This window comes from Canis lupus, chromosome 1, assembly GCF_011100685.1.
Source record: "Canis lupus familiaris isolate Mischka breed German Shepherd chromosome 1, alternate assembly UU_Cfam_GSD_1.0, whole genome shotgun sequence".
Lineage (NCBI taxonomy): Eukaryota > Metazoa > Chordata > Mammalia > Carnivora > Canidae > Canis > Canis lupus.
The window spans coordinates 73,479,490-73,499,171 of record NC_049222.1 but is presented as its reverse complement, the minus strand read 5'-3'; the positions used below and the strand labels follow the sequence as shown (position 1 = coordinate 73,499,171).

Below are 19,682 nucleotides of genomic sequence, written 5' to 3'. Positions count from 1 at the left end.
ATTCTGGGAACTAAAAAAAGTTATCACATGTAAAATGCTTAGAGTTTGGTCAGTGCCAGACACATAGTAACTATTCAATAAGCATTCACTTTTATCAGTGATAAAAGTCTCACTGATAAATATAAGGAAATAAGGAAATTTGAGGAATCGCTTAACAGAACTATACTTCTTTTACCCATCTTTAAAACTTAATAAGATCATTTGGAACAGGGGCACCTGGGTGGCTCAGTCAGTTAGATGCCTGCCTTCAACTCAAGTCATGATCTCAGGGTCCTGGGCTCAAGGGACCATATAGGGACTCCCTGCTCAGCGGGGAGCCTGCTTCTCACTCTCCCTCTGGCCCTCCCCCAGCTTGTACACTCTCACTCTCTCTCTCTCTCCCTCTCTCTCTCCAATAAATAAATAAAATATATTTTTTTTAAAAAAGGATCCATTTGGAACAGAATTAATCAGTTCATAAGTTGTACTATGCTCTCCAAGGTAAATTTCTTTATATCCTTGGATAGAGACCATGCAGTGATTTTCTTATTGATCATTTGAAGTTGAATGTGATAAAGTCTTGGGAAGAACAAAGCCCTCAGTAGGACAAAATGATTTTTCTGAGTAAGGACTGAGAGTCTTGCTCACTTTTCTCTTCCTCTGAGTACCTAGAAACAGTGAAATGCACAAAGTAGACACTCCACAAATGTCTGCTTCACTCAGTTGATCAATGCATTATGCTCATTGTCTTACATAAACTTTTTGGGAAGCATTTCTTTATTTAGTATTTTCTTGATTTTTGCCTTTCAATTTGTCATATTTGTTGATATGTTGATTGGTAATCTCATAAAATTTAGATTGATGTTTATGGATGAAATGGCTAGTATTGCTAAGAATGTACAACGCAGCATAAACATGGCTCTTGCACAATGCTTTCCTGGACTTGTGCTTTTTTGAACTGGGTTCAAATTTAAGCTGAGCAAGGCCACACAGGGCGTTAGAGCAAAAAAAAAAAAAAAAAAAAATGTAAAGTTGGAATCCACTGAACCTCCTTGATTGTGGGAAATAGTCATTGGAAGAGAGAATTTTAAGGACATGCTTTTTATTTCTGGTCACCTAACCAGCCAGTCTAAGAAAACATGCTGCACAAATGTGATTTTCAAACCACACACATTGTCTAGATAGAAAACAACTTCAAACATCACATAGTGTTTTGGAAATTATTTGCTGAATATGTCAACATGCCCCCGAAAGAAAAGTAGTTGCCTAGATTTTTGGACTCTCCTTGTGTGCAGATTTCTCAAATTTTGCAATAACAAAATCCTTTAATTACTTGGATGTGTATCACATTTTGGGGTATGGCCTGTTGCGTGCCATGCTACAAATAATCCAACATGTCTCATTTCATGGTGAGCAATCGATGTGTGTGTAAGAGTACCCAGGTGGTGGAAGGAATACCAGGCAGAAGAGCCGAGAGGCTCTGGACAAAGATGGGGAGGGAAATATTTAGGTTTTGAAGCTAGAGAATGTAGCATTAGCAAATAATCTCACAATCTCCACATTTGTACTACCACCAATATGAGCACATTCATGTCATTTTCAGCCACTACAGTACGATCTACATCTCCAAAGTAAAAAATAAATAAATAAATAAATAAATAAATAAATAAATAAATAAAAATAAAAAATTTAATAGGATCGTTTTTTCTCAGTAATAATGAAATCAGGGGTAATGGGATTCTTAATGATTTCCTATTTAGTGACCCAATTTTGAATGTTCCTTTGCAGGGACAGCTGACCTCATTGACCAGGACCACCTGCAAGTGCAGGAAACCTAGTCTTAAATGTCAGTTGCCCGAAAAGCAGCCTAGGGAACATTTTTGTCTCCAAGAAGGAAAGCATACATCAGTTGAGTATATATAGACAAATGATTTGGACATTTACTCTGTCATTTTATTTTAGTGATTGAGCCAAAATTTCATCCTGTAAAATTATCTCCTTCCTGGATTATCATTATTATCAATGATTCTTTTTTATTTAGCATTCATATTCACAGTGGATGTCATTGGTTGAACGTACACTCTGTTACACGGAGTCCTGGGCTTTTATGTGCATCAAGTCTTTAATCTTAACCTCCTTTCTCCTTTTTTCAGAGGAGAGATTTGAAATGCCTGGTGCCATGTGACTAGTAAGCAAAAGAACTGGGATTTGGAGCTAGATCTGTCTGACTCCAAAATCTTGCCTCACTGTACACGCCGTAGTCCAAGGTGGCTTATTTAGAGCAGCTGGTCCTGTGAAACTAGTCGACTAGTACCTAAAATAATCCTTTGGTCTTTAGTCCCTAGCTTAATGTTGGCCAATTATTTTAGCCAACAGACTGAGCAGGTTGGAGGTATGGGCTGGCTTTGACATCAGCCTGTTGAGACTGGCAACCCAACTGTGATATCATCACAGTGAAGTCAGCCTGGCACAGCCCCCACTTGCCAATTGCTGTCAGAATTGTGGTCTAGCCACAAGCCAGACACCATAAGCTTGCAGAACTGGTAAAAAGGCTGGGCAAAATGGCTTGGTGGGAAACATGCATTCTGTAGGCTGTTGGTTTCCCAGACCTGCCAACCTTTGCTCTTCTAAAGAGAATGTAGATTAAGTAGGTCACTCCCTTTGATTCAGGGTAATGATTCCAACAACATCATATGTGTGTAGAGTAATCTTTTTTGATTGTTTAGGCAACACTAGAGAGAAATAACTCTAAAGTTATTTGATGCCATTTCAAATACTCCTCTTCTTGATTTTGCATATGAGCTTGTCAGTGACTTCTGTGAGTCATCCTGATATGTGATATAAATATAGGGGTGATATATAAAAGTGTATTGAGCACTCATGGTATAATATGTCAGGAACAACAGTGCTTTTTTCCATATTTATTTCATACCCAGGGGTAATATTAACAAAGCTAGCACTTGATGCTGCGCTAGACCTGGGCCTTTTGCTCTCAGGTCCATTTTCTGTTCTCTACCACTCTGTCTTATGCCCTGTGTTTCCCAGCCTTCTCCATCAATTGCCTCCCAGCTGTGTTTGGCTAATGGGAGGCACTGGTGTAAGCTAGTGGATGAGGAAAGGTGGAAACCAGGGCATTCCTCCCTTTCCTCTTTGCCTTTGGCAATATCCCCTACAAGAATTGTGTCTCTCCCATGCCTCCAGAACCCTCTGGGTTGCTGTGGTTTGCACTGCCTCCTGTTACTTTGGCCTTGGACTCAGACAACATCTTTCTCTCTATTCCTCCAGTCTCGGAGAGGTAGCAACTTCCTGTTCCTGCCAGTCTCTGGGTTGCAACACCATGTTGGGTTCTGCTTCTCAGCTTCTATCATCTACATAAGGTATTAAATTACTTCTATTCTGCATACCCAGAGTGCTTTCTATTTCCCTGGTTGGATGTTGACAGATAGAAGTATGGTATTTTTTGCATCACTTAGGAATTATTTGATACGTGTATGAACTGCCTTTGACATAAGATTTTGGTGAGATCTGGGGTGGAGGGTCTTTCAATTCTACATGTATTCAGTGGGCACCTATTATGCACAAAGCAGGTTTAGAGGTAAAAATTTGCTGATTCTTACACAGCCAGGACCTAAAAACGTTGAAGCTGTGAAATAGATCTTTTTTTTCAGGTCAGTGGTCTGCAAGGTCCTCACATGGAATAACAAATTCACTAATAAGGATGAGGAAATATGGAAGGAAGGAGGAATAAAAGCGACATTTTGTAACTTTTCATGACATTTGCATGAGTGAATAAGCCACTGGTTAGGATAATCAAATGAATCATGCTGACCAAATAATTGTATATATTTTGATTTACTGAGGGACATGCATGCAAATTCTTTTTTCTAATATAAATCGTGACTTTTTTTTTTGAAGGCTGCCATAAAATAGTGCATTATCAAAGACTAAAGTCATCTAATTCTTCATGGAGACTGAAGTCAGAGGCTAGAATAAGAAGCATGGGACACTCCTCTTCCTTGATTCCCTGCCCAGACCTTGCTTTCTGCTCACACCTCCCTCGTGTGCTAGTCCCTGAGCAGAAGACGTTGTTGAATTGCAGAACCGGGTTCAGTGGAGGATGTTGTAGACCCAGTGCTGTATCAGAAGAAAGCATGAAACAAAGAAACGAAGAGAAAGAGAAAAGGAGGGGAAGAGAGAGAGGGTACCAAACAATCAGGGAGAAGTAAAGGACAAGGCCATAGCCTTTCCAGACTCAGCTACTTCCTGTTTCCCTCTACTTCCTTTTTTTCTGACTGCCCTAGGGATGGGGATCTCAGCCTTTCTTACTGTTGGCCCCGTGGGGGTGGGTTGCAGGACTTTCAGTGTGTTTTCATCTCTTTGCTCAGATAGGAGGTAGGCTTCATTTCCTTATCCTTTTGTGCTTAAAGTATAGTTTTATTCTTAAAGTCCCAAGTACAAAACCTATCTCAAATTTTTCTTCTTGAAACCCAGACAAGGGCAGCCCTGGTGGCTCAACGGTTTAGCGCTGCCTTCAGCCCAGGGCATGATCCTGGAGTCCTGGGATCGAGTCCCATGTCGGGCTCCTTGCATGAAGCCTGCTTCTCCCTCTGCCTCTCTCTCTCTCTCTCTCTCTCTGTGTCTCTCATGAATAAATAAATAAATAAAATCATTGGAAAAAAAAAAAAAAGAAAAGAAACAAAAAAAGAAACCCAGACAATCTTGTAGGCTAATATACCACCAGTTCTCCATTACTCCTGCTGGATATGAGACTCGACCACTCCCAGCTTGCTTATGATTAAACATACAATTCACTCCTTGACTTTCTTTAGCAACTGAAGGAGATTATATAGTTTACTTGGTTTGTTAAAAAGTAATACTTTCAGATATCAAATTAATTTGGTTCAAATCAAGGGCAAAATTGGATATGAGGCAACCTGGCAAATTATTTTTAAAGCTATTTCCCCTCTTCAGTGGAAACAAAATACCAAAACTTCATGATAGATTTTAAATGATAATTACAGAGGAAGGCACTTCACTCCCTCCCCTACTTTGCTCTTTAAAGAAGTCCCTGAATTCACTGAATTTAGAGTAGAAAATAATAGTAAACAGTGTTTTTGAAAACAATGTGGTCTCGTTGGTGTTGAAAACTTTAAAGTTTTAAATGTTCTCTTTGTGAGGGAATTTGCTAATTATCCAGCAGATGTTCTTTCTTTTTATCCCTTATGCGTCATAGTTTCCTTAAAATTCTCTCCCTCCCTTTCTCTCTCCCTCTCAATCTCTCTCTGGCTCTAGTGCTTCCTCTTGTTCTCATTTTTTTTTTTCTCGTTCTCATTTTTAAAGCAGCGAAGATAAGTTCAAAGAATGTGTGTAGCTTATTTTCTTTCCTTGGAAATAAGCCTATGCCTCAGAGCCAAAGTCTTGAGGCCTTGTCTTGATGAGAAGCTCTTTTACTTTATTTTTTTTTAAGATTTTATTTATTAATTAATGAGAGACACAGAGAAAGGCAGAGACACAGGCAGAGGGAGAAGCAGGCTCCCCACTAAACAGGGAACTTGATGTGGGACTCAATCCCAGGACCCCGGGATCACTACCTGAGCCGAAGGCAGACGCTCAACCACTGAGCCACCCAGGCCTCCCAAAGCCCTCTTAACTTTAATTATAACCTCTTCTAGAAGATTCTCTCCCAACCTAGTAACTTGTAGATCCTGGAATTAATTTTATTAAGTGAGGTGCAACATTAAATTATTTGTCTTAATTTCAAAACTCCACTTAAACCTCTAATTTCCCATTAAGATAATCAAATATTGGAGGATGAGTGTCTGTATTTTTTCAGGGAATTTAAAATTAAGAATTCCCTAACGGTTCTCGGAATGATCAGAGAACTATCAAAACAACTCAAAGTCATGACTGGGAATTAATGTTTTCATTTTCGAAAGTAAAATTTACCCATTAATAGAACTCATTGTAAAGATTTGCAAACCAACATAATTTTAAAACCACCTAGTCATTTTGCATTCATTTTCAGCAGAATTTAAACCCTTAAGTTAATATCAGCTTCTGAAATAAAGTCAAATGTCTTCATTTTAATTATTTAATTCTTTTTTTTACACTATAATTGAAAATTAACTCTGATCTATGAATTTATTATTGATTTCTTCTCAAATATAGGTAATTCTATGTTTCTTAAGTGGTGCACTTACATAAGTCTTACAAACAAACAAATGCCTTTTCAAAGTAGACTCAATTCTCAGTAAACTGGTATAAACATGGCAGATTGGGATGCCTGGCTGGCTCAGCAGTTGAGCATCTGCCTCAGGCTCAGGGTGCAATCCCAGGGTCCTGAGATCAAGTCCTGCACTGGGCTCCCCACAGGGAGCCTGCTTCTCTCTCTGCCTGTGTCTCTGCCTCTCTCTATGTCTCTCATGAATAAATAAATAAAATCTTAAAAAATAAAAAATAAAATAATCATGGTGGATCACATAGTGTGTGGGAAATTGCCTACATGTGATTGAAATGGGGCTTCAAGCTGCTCATTCCAAGCTCCACTCTACTCCACTGTGCCTTAAGTGTTTTCATCAGACACCGTTTCTCGGTCCCTTTGTGATCCTCTTTCCACAGTTATTCTTACCCAGTTGAAACAATAAAGTTTCAGTAAGAAAATGTAGAGTTAATGGAAGGGAACTTCCGATTCCCTATTTTTGTGGGATGTATTGAACAAGTGATTTGTTGTACCGTCTGATCCATAAGACACAAACAGTAAACACAATAGGGACGCCTGGGTGGCTCAGGGGTTGAGCGTCTGGCTTCAGCTCAGGTCATGATCCCAGGGTCCTGGGATCCAAGTCTCACATCGGGCTCCCCTCAGGGAGCCTGCTTCTTCCTCTGCCTGTGTCTCTGCCTCTCACTCTGTGTGTCTCATGAATAAATTAAAATCTTAAAAAAAAAAACCCAAATAGTAAACACAACTAACAAGTTAGTTTGTTTAAGGTAGGTCCTGAATGTACAGAAATTGTTTTTCAATTCCACACAAAACTTGTCCTTTCTGAGCTATTTTGCCATGGAAAGCATTTGGTAGCTCTACTTTGTGTGGGCTACCCCCATGTCTATTGTTAGTATTATTATTCTTTCTGTTACTACTACTACTTACATACATGCCTCCTCCAAGAAAGATTGAGAAACACAGAGCTGAATATAGCATGTGCCTGAGTTTCAGAATATTCTGCAATAATGAGGTGAATCGCTTTCAAGGAACATGGAGGTTGCACTGAAGAATTGCTGCAAATGTGTTTTTAATTTTCAGTGTCTCTTGCATTCAGTTTTTAGAGTAGACCTTCAGTGTTATTTGAGTAATAGTAAATTTTCAAATTTGTTACATATCTCATTTCCAACACACACACACACACACACACACACACACACCAGTGGATTAAGATTATTTTGAGCATAAATTATTTTGGATTATCCATATGACCACCCATCTCACATCTAATTAGATGATTACCAATGGACTATATTCATCAACAAAATAATTTCAAATGTCACTATGGTTTTTTTTACCCCAGAAAGATACTGACCTTAATGACCCTTGGGTAAGAATTTGAGTTATTTAGAAACTTGAAAATATCCACTGAGAATTTGTGTAGTAAAAGCAGTGTTTTAAGCAATCTTATGTGGTTATTCTTAGTAGATGGTAGACAGAGAGGTGAAGGGGAGAAATTTGTTGAGGACCAAGAAATGACATTACTGGTGCTCTGTATAACAAAGGGAAATATAACTCCATTGTGAGAGGCAGTTTTTCAAATAATGGGGTAGCCTGATAATTATTCTTCTTCTTCATAAGTTTAGGTGATACTCTCTGTGAGATTTAAAATATGTTCTGTGAGACATGTATGTGTGTTCAAATCAGTGGTGGCTTCACCATGCAAAAGGGGTAGTTGGCTTGTTCTCAAGATTTAAAATGCCAAAGACCAGCAATCACAATGCCCTTCTAGTGCCCCTTCCTTTCAGAGTGTAACTCTTTGAAACTGGGGGAAATAGAGTATTGGAAGGAGAAGACAATAGATTCCAGGGGAAGCCCAGGAGGAAGACTGGGTTTTCCCAAAAGGTAGTGGAGTTTCCCACTATGGAGATTAGAAGAAGAAATGGTTGAGAGAAGTGTGGGCTGGGTGGTCAAGGGTAATAACTTCAATGAGTCTCAAACCCTTTGTGAAGGTTTGAGAAAAGTTCTAACTATGGGTGCTTTTCCCTAGAACTATGGGAGAAGATAGACTTAGAGCACAATCTCAAACTTCCTGCTTCTAGGATGTAGTCACTCTGTGGCGCCTTAGTTGTGAGTGACGGCCAAGTAGAGGAGAGGGCACAGGACATTAAGGGGAAATGTGGCCGGGAATCAAATCAATGTCCCATCCCACCACATATGTCCCATAGTTCCATCAGAGAAGGGACAACACCCTCCCAAGTGGATTATGTCTAGTGACCAAGGTCCACCAAGCAGGAAGGAGCCATCTGGGGAGCATCCAGGAAGAGCTGAGGAAGGACTTCCAGGCAGACACTGGCAAACACTGTGGGGAAAAGAGACCCTTAGACTAAGGACCCAGGAAAAAACTAAACTAAACTAAAAGTGAAGCTAAAAGAAGGATTTGTCAAGAAGTACTTCAGAGTTAGCTATCCTAACTCTCCCTCACCTGAATGCACATCTCATGGCTTCACCCTTGTGCTTCAGTTTGGAAATAAGACTTCTCAGCTTCATATGATACCCTGGATATCTTACAGGATTTTGGGCTTGGATTTCAATTATCTTTAAATCCAGCCAGTGCCTTTTCCCTGCTGACAGCTCCACACTGCCTAGTCATATAAAAAGAATCACCAGGAGAATAAATTATTTCTTCCCTTGTCAGTGGTAATTTGTGTTCACTAAATTACCTCCAGATCTACTTTCTTGAGTCAAAAATAACTTTATGGTTTTTTTTTTTCTTCCATGTCCACTCTGGAAAGACATATAGATTCTGAAGTTAACCTCTCTCCATTAGATACTCGGGAATAATTAAGCCGGTTTTCTTCTTAAATCAGCCAGATGTTTCATTTTAAGATGGAACAATACATGGTTTATTTCACTCCAGTTCTCATGGAAAGGCCACTGCTTTCATTTTGATAGTCCTATTTTGTGAGAGGTAAGAATGAAAAACATCTTTAAGAAAATTCCCTCCCCCCACCTTTCTTTTTTCTGGGAACAAGGCTTGGTCCTAATAGGAAACCACATCATATTAAGAACGTGTAAGTTATTACCGATGATGCCCTGGAGTCTGATCAAACACTAAGCTCTGGCTATCATTTTGGGATGTTACCATACTGTTCTTCAGAACCTTTAGAAGAGATTTAAATGTCTCGCTATGTCCAGATCTATTTCTGTCAAGGCATCTATTTACACTGTCACTTCAGTGTTTTCTTCTAATCAAGCTAGATGACTGTTCTTAGGGCACCTTTCATTTTTGTCTTAAAGAATGCCAATAAATGGTTAAGGGTATTTTTTTACAACATGGTGAGTGTTATTTCACAATGTTTCATTAGCCACAAATCCTCAAGTCACTTTTAAGAATTCCAGATGCCCTACTGTAGGTATTTTTGCAGCTGTTTTGTGGGAAATCATGAAAGTGTAACTCTCTTCAACAAAAAAGCATATATCTCATTCCTACAGGGATAAGTCTCCTTTACTGTACCCGTATAGTAACAAAAGGGGCAGTGTAAAGACAGCTGTGTGCTGTATATATTCCCCTCCACCCGCCTGAAGTCCAGATAGTTAAAATATCTTCTACTTTGTTGAACACTTTGATTTTATATTGAAGGAAGTCTTTCTTTTGAATTGGTTATGATATACTCTGAAGTTACATTTTTCTTCCTGTTATTTGCAGGACAAAATTGGGCCTAAAGAAATTCTATCTGCATCTCTCTGTTTTTGCAATGCACTTTATTGTTCCTTGTGATTAATTTATAGGTTGAATTAATGCATTTTTTTTTTTACCTGAAAGACAAGAGTGAGTTTAACTGTCGATAACCACAGACTCTTCTTAAGACCAACTATGTTTCCTTTGTTAAAATAAAATTTAAACTTTGAAAGTTATATTCAGGATATTATAGATAATTACTCACAGATAGCATCTTATATCTCAAGAGTTTTTTGATACATAAATAGCCACAGTTTGTAAATGAAAGGAAGGAAGGAAGGAAGGAAGGAAGGAAGGAAGGAAGGAAGGAAGGCAGGAAGGAAGGAAGGAAGGAAAAATGTTTTTCCTTTAATTATTTCCAGTACCACAGAATTTGTGGTCTTCATTGTCTGAATTTTAATGTTGCTGGTGATCATTATTCAAACAAAATCAATAAGGCACTGTTGGAATTGGAGATTTAGGCCTCGAAGGCCTTACCGGAATTCACATTGCTAAGACTTTGCCTACAAAGTCAAGGCCAGGCTAGGAAGAATCCATTGGACCTGTGATCTAAAGCAAACTAGACTGAATCCAGCGGTTGAGGATAAACGCCTGGCTCTAGCTCTTTCTAGCTGTTGTTGACATCACTTAGAATTCATTATTCCAACTCTCTCATTTTATAGATGAGAAAACTGAGGCCCCAAAGCACAGAGTTCCATCAGCCCTCAAGAATTCTGTAGTCTAGTTAGAAATCAAATCAGTAAGGGAACATTTTTGCCAGTTTGTCTCTTACTTTTTATTGCATAAATATAGTTTATGGAGGTGCACCTGGGTGGCTCAGTCAGTTAAGTGTCTGCCTTCAGCTCAGATTCCAGGGTTCTGGGATGAAGCCCCCAATCAGGCTCCCTGCTCAGTGGGGAGCCTGCTTCTCCCTCTGCCTGCCCTTCCCCCTGCTTGTGCTCTCTCTCTCTCTCTGTCAAATAAATAAAATATTTAAATATATATATTTATATATATATAAACTATATATATATATATATATATGGTTTATGGACCTCAGAGAGGGCTGAAATCAGAGTCATTCATTCCAAAAATATGCAAATGACTTCCTGAAGTCAAGGGGATGCCACACTGAAAAGGCAGAGTGTGCACCTTCAGAAGGTTTGACATTTGGTAGGAAGTCACCATGCAGACCAGGGATTCCCATACACTGAGGCAGACACGGAGTTGGGTGGAAGGACAGAAACCAGGGAAGATATGTTCAAGGAAGCAGGGAAGGCCTCCTGGAAAACAGTGTTTTATGATGTTTGATGTAGAAGCAGAAGTGGCTTCCCCAGGCAGAGAGAATGATGTCCGGAACTTGTTGGGGCAGCATCTCTGTTACTAAACTCAGATGTGGTAGGGGGGGAAGAGACTGGATATGACTGACTTTCTGAGTTCTGAAAATGATTTTAGCAATACTTTCTGCCCATTGCTACTACAAACCCAGCTGGACTTACTGTAAAACAATGACTCACCATCCCCCCCCTCCATTGAGGGGCTGATAACTTCTCCTGGGGAGCTCTCAAAAAAGAAAGGGGAAACAACCCCCTGACTTAATCTCCATCTGAGCCTCTCTTAAATAGTTGGCTTACAAGGGCTTTTGGCGCTATCGTCCTTTTCCTCAAAACTATTTACTATGATTGCTTAGAGTACTGCTTGTAGGACAATTCTTAAATTCAACAACATATTCAGTTGCACTGTAGTGGTTGGCTCATGAAATTGTTTCTGCCTTTCTCTTAAAGATGTTGTGGATGTTTTGTTGGATTTGAGGGACCAATTCCTTTACATATACTCATATGCTCTTTGGGATCAGATGGTTGTCAGCCAAAATTTCTGCTCTTCTAAGTAGAAAAGGAAGCTCTTGGGACAATGGTACTTTTGTTATAGGCGTCTTGAGAGGATGAAATAAAGTAGTGCATTCAAAATGCTTAGCATGGAATGTCTTGTACGAAGTACAACAAAAAAAGTGAGTGCCTTCCTCTGTTTTGACGAGCAAGTAAGGGCTACTTTCTAAGAAACTGACTGAACTGCATGGTCCAGAAAGATTTTGCTAGTCCATTTTACTATTGCCCATTGATCTCTACAGCTATTCTTTGAAACACATCTTGCCTATCAGGTTGGACTGAGGATGCAAGTGAATTGGCAACACTTGCCAAGCAAAATGAGGCCCTTAGAAGTCAAAACGGGGTTCGTGGTGAAAGAAGGGAGGGAGCAAGCCAAACAGCCTTTTACTATAATTAAAGATTGAGTCAAATATCATTAAATGGAGTGAAAGACTGGTTGAAAATGTGAAGGAAAAAAAATCCATTTATTTAAAATATGTAATTTTACTTATGTCAAGTAGATAAAATAACTTAAACTATGTTAATAAAGGGCTTCCTAGCAGAGAAAATTGAAATGTCTGGCTCAATAAAGCCAAATAATAAATTTATTCTTAGGATTTAGAATGTTAATAATTCATCTACAGTGATTGGAATTAGCTTGTTTTCTTTACTGGTTTTTAACCAGTTAACAAAACCTCTGAAATCTTATTTGTATTGTTAATTTCCTCCACTCACTTTTCCTGCGTGAATTGTGGAGCTGCTATTCAAATGATTGCCAATTCCCAAGTGAAGTCCATGCTAATGATGCTGGACAGAATGTAGGGGTAAAATATTTTGGACACATCATTTGCAAACTATTCACAGACATGGAAGATAAAATAGACTCTTAATCAGTTGAGACTCTTAGAAAATTTGTTCAAAGAATCTCTCTCTTTCCCCCGTGAAATCTGGAGCATCCCAAAACACACATTCTTAAATAACTTGGATACATGGGCTTTAAATTAAAAGAAAAAGATTAGAGAAAGGAAAAATCCTCTAATTAAAAAGAGTCTACACAAATATAAAGAGAATAATATTTCAGTATCTGAGGGCTTACCATGGTGGGCTGTGAGACACAGGATGCAACATTTGAGTCATTAATGGAAAGTCTTAATAATAAGTTCAATAATTACTCCACTTTCCAGAAAAGCAGAGGGAAGGCCCACATTCCATGTCCCAATCTGGCTCCATCTTGTGCATTCAGACTCTCACTGAGGCCTCTGACTGTGGCCCAGTGACACGACTCACACAATGGTAACAGTCACCAAGGCAAAGCTGGCGCCAGTAAGCTTTACTTTGTTAGGAAGAAAATACTATTTTCCATGTATGTTTAAATAGTACAGACACATAATATTAAAAAAATAGAAGCTCTGAGTGTGTAATCTGATGCTCAGCTTTTGCAAAATAGGCAAAGATCCAAATATTTCTCTCTGCTAAAAGAGTTTAAAATATGTTTCCAGGGGTGACTTGGCTGGAGAGGTCAACACTTGGGATTGGTGAGCTGAAAAGTTCGATTTGAAGATAATTTGTATTTCTGATAGAGAACCACCAGGGCTCTCAGGGTTAGCTGAGATCCAAATGGAAGGTAAGCTCTGCAAGTGGACATCCCAGGTTAAAGCCAAGTGCATGTGTGTTGGGAGGGGACAGGATACATATTTTTTTTGAATCTTTGGACTTCAATTATGGAATGAAGTGAGGTAATGTAAGTCCACCCAAGCTTGGTTAGTGTAAATTTGGACTCTAGAGTTTTTGGGGGGTGTAACTCTAGAGTGTTACAGTTAATACTTTGGCTGGAGGCTGTATTTCAATGGCAGCCTGGTCATAGGAACACGGGTGCCTCTTGCCAACAATGGAAATGGCATTCTCTGGACACATATCAGCCACGCTGTCCTGGGTCCTTTAAATCAGGCCAGTCAGTAGGCTCAGAAGGCAAATCTCTCACTCCAGCAGATGTTTTAGGTAATCTTACAGGCCCTCCCACACTGCTCCTGACCAGCTTATACCTGCCTTCATTTCCTGGCTCCAGATATCTAGCGTAGCTGCTCTACCTGTTCTGGTTCTCCTTTGAGTTTGGCAATGTCCCTCCTGGTGGATTGGATTAATACTCACACTGGATTGTCAGATTTCCCACTGTAGACCCCAGTCTGAAAACCAGCTCTGTGACTGGGCTTATTTCCACCTTTTTCCCAAATGGGTTTCAGAAATCTCCTTGGCCAACACGTATGGCTTCTCTGAAGTCTTATGCAACAAGAGATAAAAATAACTAATATCTGGTCCCTACTTTCAAAGAATTTACAATCAGCTTCTTCAGATAAGATACCAACAAGAAAGTAGGGCTATCATCACTAGGTCTTAAGCTAGGGGTGCCAGATGAGGGAACAGATGATAGCTGCTCTGTGGCTAAGATGAGGGAGGGGACATTTCTCTTTGGAGAGACCAGGTGTGGAGTGGTCAAGGGAAGGATTTTCAGGGATCTACAAATGCTGTTGGTATTAGTTTCTTATTGCTGCTGTAACAAATTACAAATAAACTTAGAGGCTTAAAACAATACAAATTTATTACCTCTGCATTCTGTAGGTCAGAAGTCTGACATTGGTCTCACTGGAATAAAATCAAGCTGTCAACAGGCTGTGTTCTAACTGGAGGCTTTGGGGAAGCGGGGGGAGCAGAGATTCCACTTCCAAGCTCATTTGTGTCATTGACAGAACTCAGTTTCTTGTGGTTTTAGGACTGAGGTCCCCATTTCCTTCCTGGCTGTTGGCTGGGGCCCCCTTTAGCTCTTGGAGGTCACCCCTGCATCCGTTGAACATGGTTCCTACATCTCTGGATCAGAAACAGCATCAATCTCCTTATGCTGTCCATCTCTTCTTCTGATTCTTCGGCTGCTCCTAGCTCCCTTCCTCTGCAACTCTCAAAGCCCCTGTGATTACAATGGGCTTACGTGGATAACTCAGAACAGTCTTTCTATCTTAAGATTAGCTGATTATCAACCTTGATTGTGTAATATAATCACAGAAGTATCCTGAGGAGGTGAAGGTCATGGGAGCCAAAATTCTGTTACCTCCGCATTCTTGTGACATCATGTATTTGGCAAGGAGAATGGAATTCAGAGCACTACAAAGCAGAATTCAAATCATGTTTGCATTAAGCACCTGTGAGGTGCTAAGTGGGACTCAAGTTTGAGTTTGGACTCAAGTTTGGAATCAGAAGGTAAATTAGAATATGTCTCTTCCTCAAAGTTTCACCTAGAGAGGGAGACTGGCTTCTTTTCAAATAATTGCAATACAGTGAGCAACATGCAACAGGGGCAACCAATGTTAACAACATTGCGGTTTTATTTTCATAGGGTATTTTTGTCTCTTCGGCTTCATAGGTTGGCATATATTTATGACCATCAGATTTTGTTTTTCAGCAAGGCATTAGCTAAATTTTGTGCAATATGGGATAAAGTCTAAGGGCTCCCCATCCTCCATCATCCCCTTGTCCTCACCTCTGGCACTGTGACCTCCAAGCCTGATTTTAACTTTGGCCATCTAGTTCAAAATATTCACCATTTCAATCACAGCACTGAAATGGGATTTAAAGGCAGAAAAACAGATTTTTAAAGCAACGTCTGAAGCTCCTTAGTGCCCTTTGTAGCCTCCATGGTGCATTCTCCATTCACCACACCCAGTCATTCTTTCTCCTTTGTCACTCTTCCTCAGTTGTGCACCTGGTAAAGGAATAAGGAACAGTGCACATTTTATTCACTCTGGAAACTTTCTTCATCCACAATTCTACAGTGAAGCCATTCAATAAAAGTTTAGTAAAGAGAAAGAGAGAAATCGAGAAAGCTGCGTCCTTGGTTGCAGGGATTTTAAGTGGGTAGACAGGAAATGGCATTTGCTAACCACGTTTTTGTTTTCTGTTTTGTTTTGTTTTCATGCAGAGGAACAAAGTGAGTGGCTAACTGGTGAGAACAAGTGTGAGCCTCAGAAGATTAGGGAAGAGAAATGCAGTCGAAGAAAACTTTTTGCAATTTTCATACTGAAATGCCCCCACGAGATACAGAACTTGTGAAAGGTGATTAAGGCCATTGCACACATTCAGGAAAACCTGGCATTTGAAGCAGACATGGAGAGCACACAGTGCTATGTCTCTCCTTTGGTGGCATCCTTGCACCATTCACTGCTGCTTGCTCTCCGGTTTGAGTCCTCTAGAAGCAACGAGTGGTCCCGAAGCTCAAGAGAAGGAATGATGACCAGAAGCACTGGCTCTAATAACCCTCAGACTAGGTAAGTAAGCAGATCCATAGTCACCAGGGATTTGCTATCATTCATGGGTGTCAGTGGTGAGGGAAACCCGAAGCATCAGTGGAAAGTGGATTCCTTTACACTAACAGCCTGTGGATCCCCCACCCTATTCTGGAGCTTCGACCTCAGCTTCTCCCATCTGGACATCTATGGAATGTCCTCTGTGTGGTAGTCAGGATCCAAAGGTAGGTAGGCTTCCCGAAGATGTCCCTGTCCTAATCCTGGAAGCGATGACATGCGAGAGGCTATATGGTGAGTTGGCATTTAGGTTGCTAATCAGCTGATCTACCAACAGGGAACTTATCCCAGTGGGCCTACAGTGCTCAGAAGGACCCACAAAAGCAGGAGGGAAGGCAGAGACAGTCAGAGGAGATGTGAGGAGAGAAGCATGCTCAGAGTGGTGCCCGTGAGAAGGACTTCCCCCACCATCGCTGACTTTGAAGATGGAGGAAAGGGCAGGAGTCAAGCAAAAGCTGGGAAAGGCAGGGAAACCCTCTCTTTGGAATCTCCAGAAAAGAACACAGTGCTGTCCACATTTTGATTTTAGCTCAGCGAGAGTGGTGCCAGGCTTCTAACCTACAGAATTGTGAGGTAACACATTTGTGTTGTTTTCAGCTGCTACATTTGAGGTAATTTGTCACAGCATCCATGCATAATAGAAGAGCTATGAGATTGAGTCAATCCCCAAGGTGTGCTGGCTGCGTGGGTAAGCGGCCCTCTGCTTGGATCTTTCTAAACGCAGTAGGATCGAGTGACAGACTCTCCGGGATGTCACAGAGAAAAGGTCACTGTAACTTCCTGCCCCTAGAGCCCCAAATTGTTCCATTAGAGACAAATTTCCAAGTCCTGGTCTATTGCAGAGGTTAAAAACGGAGATCCTAAGGGCTGAATTCAGCAGTCAGACTCTTATGTACATAGAAGTCTTTTGGAAAATTTGAATTAATTGCAAGTATTTAAAGATTCCACTTAGGCGTCAGGATTTCCGATATTTTTTGGAAAAAATATCTGAAAATGTTGCCAGATTTGCATCCCTGGGGAGAGGGGGGTGGAGTAGTAGCTGACCTTTTATTTATTTTTTATTTTTTTAAGATTTTATTAATTAATGAGACACAGAGAAAGAGACAGAGACACAGGCAGAGGGAGCAGCAGGCTCCCTGGAGTGAGCCCAATGCAGGACTCGATCCGAGGACCCCAAGATCACGACCTGAGCAGAAGGCAGACCCTCAAACACTGAGCCACCCAGGTGTTCCAGTGGCTGACCTTTTAGACCGAGCATGCTCACTCTGGTTGTCTCCACTGCCACCACTCTACTGTCTCACACTCTTTCCGTGTGGCCCTATTATGTGGTCCTTCTGGCATTGAGTATGTGACCCCCTGTACCCTGCTTGTATATGACCCACATTTCTGAACCAGCTTAATTAGGCAAAGGCATTAAGGGGAATCTAACCAGCTTAATACTTTCCTCATGTGTGATAGCATAGACAGCTTTCTTCATTTCAGAAGAAAAATTGAAAATCTCAGAGATGAAATCATTTTGGCTCATCCCTCCATTTTTTCCAAATTCTTAGTGCGAACAGTACAAAAACTACTGGCATCGGTGCTTGTGGGGAATTTCCAAGCCTACACAGAGCTCTGATTTTGATCAGCTAAACCTTTGTCCCGTTAAGGTCTTATCTAAACTGGACTTCAGCAGAGGAGAGAATTTTCAAAGGGATATAAATCAAGCTAGAGCACTTTCAAGATGGTAGTTTCAAGCAAAACGTCAAACAGTCCACTAGCATTTTCATGTATGCAGGGCCAAAGTTTGGAGAAATCCCCGTGCACTTCTATTAGATTAACAACATGTAGGCTCTGACATCAGCTGCAACCTGATCTGGTATTGCAAAATGCATTTCGGAATCCTAATGCGTTAATTGTTATGTTTGGCTTTATTACCAACATATCTTTTTACTCATATCTGAATGCTGATGGTTATGGGCCAAAATTTTTGGAAAAGTGATACCTTACAAGCTCACACTTGAAATGGCTCTGAACAGTGATGGAAGGTCACAGATTGGGAACAAGAGAAAAGAGTCGGCTCACAAAAGGGTTAGTGTCCTGAGCGGCTTGACAGGAATGCACCTTTTCCGTCACAGGCTCTGGTCTTCGGCACACAATGTAGTGAATAATCAGCTATAGATGGGCAGGGAGAGGCCCGGCTGGGCTCCTGACACGGCCTCTGTGGGTGTGATGGATGTGGAGAAATCCAACCCTTCCCAGGGGGGTCAGGTGGCACCATCAAGACAAAGAGTGCAAACAATTTGGTTCTGGAAAAGAACTTCCTTTTTTTTTAACTATTTGTGCCAAAACGTTATCCAGCCATTCTCTATTAAATTGGAAATCTATGCAAAGAAGGAAAAATGAAACCAAAGTGAAACCCCAAACAGAAATATTCCCTGGACAAAATATATTTAAATTGTGCAAAATTTTAAAGAGAAAGAAAGAAGAGAGAAAAATATAAATAGATAGATATTTTAGAAAGGGCATTTTCTTCCAAGGCTGAGTCAAAAACATCTGCTATCTGGATTAGAGAGAGAAACTACCTACATTTCCGGAAAAAAAAAAAAAAAAATCCCTCAAATCTCTCCTTTGGAACCTGTAGATAAAAACAAAGGAGGGGAGGATGAGCCTCCCTCTGACCCCAAGGGCTAGGCTGAGCAGACAGAGGCGGGAAGGAAAAAAAAAAACAAAAAACAAAACACCCAGAGAGCATCAGGCCTGCTGTCCCAACTGGAAACATCTCCCAGAACATTTCTCCAGCCTTTGTCTCCTGGCCTTTTCAGAACTCTGAGCAGTGATTCTAATTGGATCTGGGTTTATATGAGCTTTTGATAAAATACACACTACTCCCCTGTCCTCCCCTCTCTCCCAACCTAGGCCCCAAGAAGTTTTGAGAAATATCTATAAATTTTCTTAATTGCCAGACGGTTTTTCCACTTCTAGGCAACTGGCTTTCCTTAGCGGTAATGTCAGAATCTGACCTATGACACTGGGGGCTCGTCTCTGATGACTACCAAATGTTAAAGGGGCCTTCCATTTTCCTTGCTTTTCTGCACCATGAGGCTGGGCATCAGATGCCTGGCCTCGGAGCAGGTTGGCTTTTTACCCCTGGACTAAGGGTGGGGAGGATGTGCCAGTTCAGAAGGGAGCCCAGGGAAGGGACCACAGTGTGCACCTGCTGGGTGCCAGGTGAGGTGCTGAGCTTGCCTCGCTTTGTGCCCACAGATGCTTGAGAAGTCCGTTTTGTCAACCTTGTTTAGACAAATAAGAAACTCAGGGAAATGAACAGCTTGATAATGTTGACCCAGCAAGTGGCAACGCTGGCACCAAGGCTACCTGCCCCTGAACCTTAAGACAGCTACAAAGCCTTGGGACGTGGAAGACTTCCCTTCAGTCTTAACCCCAATAAAACTCTTCCAAAGACACTTTGCCGTGTGTTCTCTTGAACCTCTTATCACTTGCATTATCCCTAGTTTCAGAGCATTCCCACTCAGAGAATTGCTATGACAGTGAGAGCTCTGCAGAAATAATGATCAACGTGCCTCAGC

General features: G+C 40.8%; 2 long non-coding RNA genes across 3 annotated transcripts in view; one reads left to right on the top strand and one right to left on the bottom strand.

The window, feature by feature from the left end:
• Positions 1-14,873, bottom strand: part of LOC111096384 — a 23,330-nt gene extending 8,457 nt beyond the window's left edge. For both annotated transcript variants that reach the window (XR_005354029.1, XR_005354028.1), the window contains exon 1: positions 14,366-14,873. This is a non-coding gene — a long non-coding RNA (uncharacterized LOC111096384). The remainder of the gene's footprint in view (positions 1-14,365) is intronic.
• LOC106559362 lies at positions 14,850-19,682 on the top strand. The gene is made up of 3 exons (XR_005354027.1): positions 14,850-15,013; positions 15,732-16,077; positions 19,360-19,682. It is a non-coding gene; the product is annotated as an uncharacterized LOC106559362 (long non-coding RNA).